This window comes from Lolium perenne, chromosome 3 (genome assembly GCF_019359855.2).
Source record: "Lolium perenne isolate Kyuss_39 chromosome 3, Kyuss_2.0, whole genome shotgun sequence".
NCBI classification, from domain to species: Eukaryota; Viridiplantae; Streptophyta; class Magnoliopsida; order Poales; family Poaceae; genus Lolium; species Lolium perenne.
In genome coordinates this window covers 183,114,376-183,120,558 of record NC_067246.2, presented here as the reverse complement: position 1 = coordinate 183,120,558, position 6,183 = coordinate 183,114,376, and the positions used below count along the sequence as shown (strand labels likewise).

The 6,183-nt window shown below is 46.3% G+C and overlaps 1 long non-coding RNA gene across 2 annotated transcripts; it reads right to left on the bottom strand.

Annotated features, from left to right (window-relative positions):
• Positions 1 to 1,314: 1,314 nt before the first annotated feature.
• LOC139838520 (uncharacterized) lies at positions 1,315 to 5,219 on the bottom strand. Of its 2 annotated transcripts, XR_011755612.1 has the most exons (3): positions 4,150 to 5,153; positions 2,930 to 3,014; positions 1,315 to 1,553 (listed from the first exon to the last, which is right to left on the bottom strand). It is a non-coding gene; the product is annotated as an uncharacterized lncRNA (long non-coding RNA). The 2 variants fall into 2 exon arrangements; XR_011755611.1 differs by having other exon boundaries at positions 1,315 to 3,014; positions 4,150 to 5,219.
• Positions 5,220 to 6,183: the final 964 nt, after the last annotated feature.

Here is a 6,183-nt window from a genome sequence, read left to right as displayed (position 1 = left end):
ATGTTTGGTTCTTATACCAATTTTGCTAGTACCCTTGAAAAGCTGGAAAAAGATAGGCAAAAGTATACTAATAAAGTTAATTATGAGGGGGATATTAAAACGTCAATACCTTGCAAACTCTTAGGAATGTGCGAGGCACTAGAAAAGAATTTTGGTTGGATTGTTCCTGAAAATTTGTTTGATGAGAATAGTGATGTCTACGGGAGCTTCTATTCTTGTAGACAGTGCTGGGCCTCCAAGAGCAGAGGTTTGTAGAACAGCAGCAAGTTTCCCTTAAGTGGATCACCCAAGGTTTATCGAACTCAGGGAGGAAGAGGTCAAAGATATCCCTCTCATGCAACCCTGCAACCACAAAGAAGAAGTCTCTTGTGTCCCCAACACACCTAATAGGTGCACTAGTTCGGTGAAGAGATAGTGAAATACAGGTGGTATGAATAAGTATGAGCAGTAGTAACGGCGCCAGAAAAGTGCTTTGTTGTCCAGGACTGGCGTGTAGTTGATGGTGGAAATATTTCAGGCAGTACAAATGCAGTAAAACAGTAAACAAGCAGCGATAGCAATATTTGGAAACAAGGCCTAGGGATCATACTTTCACTAGTGGACACTCTCAACATTGATCACATAACAGAATAAATAAATAGATGCTAGACTCTACACTCTCTTGTTGGATGATGAACACCACTAACTGCGTAGGATTACACGAACCCTCAATGCCGGAGTTAACAAGCTCCACAATATTCGATGTTCATATTTAAATAACTTTAGAGTGCACGACAGATCAACATAACCAAACCAAGTACTAACATAGCATGCACACTGTCACCTTCATGCTACGAAAGGAGGCATAGATCACATCAATACCATCATAGCAATAGTTAACTTCATAATCTACAAGAGATCACAATCATAGCCTATGCCAAGTACTACACGATGCACACACTGTCACCATTACACCGTGCAGGAGGAATAAACTACTTTAATAACATCACTAGAGTAGCACACAGATAAATTGTGATACAAAACACATTGCAATCATAAAGAGATATAAATAAGCACCTCACTATGCCATTCATAACAGTGAATAAGTATTCTGTGAAATATAGCCTAAGAGACCCACACGGTGCACACACTGTCACCTTTACACACGTGGGACAAGGTGTGACGCCCCAAAACCGGTACCATGAGGATCCCAGCGAATCCGCCGAAATCCGCACGATATCGATTTTAGGAAACGCACCACCAAGCGCCTCGTACACGCCGAAGCATGCACGCGATGCGGGTGGAATCAATCACGAGCAGTAACATTACAACATGTTTACAATAGAGCCCACAAGAGACATATATATTACAACAACGACTCCAACGAGTCAAGATACAAATAGATACATACAAAGATCCAAATCATACAGAAGATCAAATACATCCGAGTACGGACAAGATACAAATTTGGACTAAGAGTCCTGAAGATAACCAGTGGCGTCCATAACCCCGCCCAGGCCAAGCCGGAAGGGTAACCTCGCTAGCGTCGTTCTTCATCGTACCGATCTTCATACCTGCCCGGTTATATCCCGTAGAAGCAGCAATAAGTACGGGTTCGTACTTAACAAGACTTCAAGACGTATAAGCATTCGTCAACCAGTCGTCCTTTGTACTTGAGGCACGCAGGGGACTTAGAGGACGCAAGAGGAACGTCATAGGCAATATGGTGGGGTTAAGCGGCAGCGCGCAAGCACTATAAACCTATAGAGACACTCTACAACAGTCGTCTATCAGAGAAGGTGAGAGAGCGCACAAACTAACAGTTCTATACTCTGCAAACATAACACAGCCGGTGCGTTCCCCCCTCGCAAGGAAGTACTTACAAAGGCACTCACACGGTTGTCAAGTTTTAACCATTTATTATTAGAGTTGTGCTAACTTACTACACAAGTTATTATGATTGAAACAACAGGTGTAAGTTGTCTATGGTCAAGTCATACAGCTCCAAGTCATCCATAACCGCGGACACGGCTTATCGATAAGATGTACACCCTGCAGGGGTTGCCCAAATGTACCCACACGCACGATCAATCCAACCTAGCAAGGGAAGGATATCACGACACGCACTCTCCTTCACGACAGCAATGTCCAGGAAGCCACCTAATTAAGTTAAACCCGTATCGAAGTCCGGCCGAATCTCCGAAGCGGACCTAGCTATTGCGTGCACGGCTTCCGAGGGTCAGAACACACACAGGGGCGAATGACCCGCTTCAGCATGCGATAAACGCTCAGGCCGCAAACCTATACGTGCATACCAGAAACAAGGGATACAAGGCACCCAGGGGCTTCCCAAAGTAAATAAGTAACATGCTGGCATGCACGCAACAACAAATGGTAAAACATTACGAAACTAGTTGTGGCCACTGGACAAAGCTGTAGATTCCGGCAGTGGTCGAGGGGAGACCCAGAAGCATACCCACGTGTGGTTAGAGCGCTCAGTCTCGGAAAAGATAACAAGAACTCGGGATCCTAAGATATTTAGGAAACACAAGTGAGCCGTCACAAAACGATCAGCTGACCCACCGATGCCTCTACTTAACAATTTTATTATTAGCATGAATAAGTAAGGTGTGATCTTATCGAACAGATATAACCATAACCATGTATCTCGGAACCCTCCAACAGATATAACCCAACTAGATAACAGTGGCGATAGCGATAATAGTGACAACATATAACAACGGTACTAAGCAAGCCTACGACTCGCATGGCTGACCCTGTAACCAAACAACAGCTGTAGGAGGTTGGTGGAGGCAATATAGGCTGCTTGAGGTAACAAGTGGAAGGGACACGTGACAAGAACGCAACTTAAGGATAGCATGAGGGAGAAGGCAAAATAAAATAGGTAAGCGACTTCTGCAGGGGCAGGAGTATAGGGGAAAATGCTTGCCTGTTAAAGCTTGCCGAGGAACATCCGGAGAACTTGTCGTATCTCACCACACCACTTCGCGATCCTATCCGGGAAGAAGCAAATGCTACAACAAACAACGGATGCAAATCTTACAACTACGGAATAAGAACCGGCATGATCAAGATGATATGCATGACATGGCAGATATGGTGCAATACAACTTATCCATATTAATCGGAGTCGGAACACCGGACAATCAAATTAGGTTGGAGTTGCATATCTACCGTCAAAGTTAATGGTTGATTAGCATGGCATAAAATGGCAGGGGTGAGCTACTTCAATATTAAACGGAGCTGGGAAAACCAAGTCGGTGTCCGAAATACTCCGCATATATGTGAGGTGAAATGCCCAAACTATCATAGCACGACATGATACAAGATGCAAACAGATGAATGAATGGCATAATCATGTTCAGTGCATTTTTCTGATCAAAATGAACATAAAGTTTGTTTGATTTGGATTTGTAAAAGTGCAATTATGAAATAATTTGAAAACCATCTGATTGTGCAAATTTTCTGAAACTGAGTGGGAAATGCAAAAAGGTTGGCTTTAATCCGCACCAAGAGGATTCGAACTCAGGCCGGTCAAGTGAAGGAACAGAGGTGGTGCTACTGTGCTGTGAGCTCGAATTTGATAGATGAAAGGATGCAGACGTTGTATAGTGTTGCAAGCAAGTTAACTGAATATGACACTACGAACTGAAGATCGTGACAGCGCGTTCCTGTAGATAGCGAATATGCACAGTTTTTAAAGTCGTGACCGTGACGAAAACTGGGCACGGTTTTGCGCGAACCAAAAGCAAAGATGGAGCTGGTTGTGGGGAGCATCGAAAGGAACCATTCGCTCGTGATGAAGTGGTCGGGAACGCCGGTGAGCTTCGCCGGAAAAACGGAACGCGACACGGTGAGAAACAGATGAACTGAAACTGTTTTCTGGAGCCATCTTTGGACGACGATGGCGTCGTCGATACTGCACCGTTTGGGATGATTTAAAGACCACTAGAAAGAGGGTGATGTTGTGCATCCAAGGAAACAAGAAACTCGTGCTGGGGCGCTCTGTGTCGCCGGGGATCTATGTCGGAAGTTGACACCATGAAGCAGAAAGCTGGGCGTTTTCATCCACATGGTTTTCGTTTTCCTTAATCTCTACGAACCAGATTTCTTGGGACATGCAGGGGAGATGTAGAAGGGGCTGCTCACCCTGGGGTGCTCGACGAGGTGGAGGTGGCGACGGGGACGAAGGTTGGCCGGGGGGTAGACGACGGAGGAGGCGAACTTGTGGCTGGAACAACACTGGAGTGCGACGGCCGTCCAGGAACGGAAGGAGCACACGCGTGTGCCTGCAGGATGGAGAAGGACGCGGTCACGAACCAGCAGAGTTAGCCTCAGGTCATGTCAAGGAAACGCACTGCAAGAGATTGAATCAACAAAGCAGCTCCTTGCCTGCTGGTGCACGTGATGCCGACGGATGGAGGGCGCCGGAGCACGGGAAAAACTTGGTCGCAGGGCTTCGAGACACAGACGCGTAGCAGGGAGCCGGACGGCGACCTTGGACTGGAGGGCGAGGCCGACGGCTGGAACTAGCTGGGCGTCGACGTTGAGAGCGGAGGAAAAGAAAAAGGATGGGAGCGGCGGCGGTAGGGGAAGGAAGCAGAGCTAGGGTTGGTGTTGCCTTCGGGTGTTGCTTATAAGGGAGAGAGGCGCTGCATGTGAGCCGTCCCATCGCTCAGACAGCGACTGGCAGGAGAGCGGATGCTCGTCCGTACAGGAAGAAGAGGGTTTCGGAGGAGATTGAAAAGGGCCAGCTTGGGGCTGGAGATAAAGAGGGAAAGGCCACAAGGTGGGCTGGATGAGGAGGTGAAAACATGAGGGAGCAGGCCGAAAGCAAGAAGAGGACAAGAAGGAGCAAGGATGCACCGTTCAAAATTGGTAGGATATGTCCAAAACAAACAGAAAGATTTTAGAGGAAGGAAGAAACAAAAAGGATAGGGAAAATTAGAGGTAATATTTCCTAAACTTGATTTTGTTCAATTTGAAATACCGTGTACAAGATTTAAAGATGTTTATTTTGGAGTTAAGTAAAAGGAGAGAGGAGGATTTTGTTTAAAAGAAAGGACATGGGAGGGGTTTTATTATATAACCCTTATGAGAGGGGGAAAATAGCTAGGGTTTACAAAAATAATTTTCATTTTGTGAAACCATGGGTGATATGATGCATGATGACATGATGATGCACAAAAGAAAAGAAACAAGCAATTTTATTAGGGTTATTTTCCTGGGCCGTTACACAAGGAGTCTCCGGAGATCACATAAGTAAAATCCACTTGACTAGCATAATGACATCTAGATTACAAGCATCATCATATGAACCTCAATCATGTAAGGCAGCTCATGAGATTATTGTATTGAAGTACATAGGGAGAGAGATGAACCACATAGCTACCGGTACAGCCCTTAGCCTCGATGGAGAACTACTCCCTCCTCATGGGAGATAGCAGCGTTGATGAAGATGGCGGTGGAGATGGCAGCGGTGGAGATGGAGAAGCCTTCCGGGGGCACTTCCCCGTCCCGGCGGCGTGCCGGAACAGAGACTCCTGTCCCCCAGATCTTGGCTTCACGATGGCGGCGGCTCTGGAAGGTTTCTCGTGCCGTGGCTTTTCCGTCTCGAAGATTTAGGTCGAGGAGGCTTAAATAGGCGAAGAGGCGGCGTCGAAGGGGGTACGGATCCGCCACACAACAGGGGGGCGCGGGCCCTAGCCTGGCCGCGCCAGGGTGTCATCTGGTGGCCCTGTGGCCCCCCTCTGGCGACTCTCGGGTGTTCTGGAAGCTTCGTGCAATCCTAAGATGCTGGGCGTTGATTTCATCCGATTCCGAGAATATTTCCTTACTAGGATTTCTGAAACCAAAAACAGCAGAAAACATGAACTGGCACTTCGGCATCTCGTCAATAGGTTAGTGCCGGAAAATGCATAAATATGACATAAAGTATGCATAAAACATATAGATATCATCAATAGTGTGGCATGGAACATAAGAAATTATCGATACGTCGGAGACGTATCAGCATCCCCAAGCTTAGTTTCTGCTCGTCCCGAGCAGGTAAACGATAACAAAGATAATTTCTGGAGTGACATGCCATCATAATCTTGATCATACTATTGTAAGCACATGTAATGAATGTAGCGATCCAAACAATGGTCAATGACATGAGTAAACAAATGAATCATATAGCAA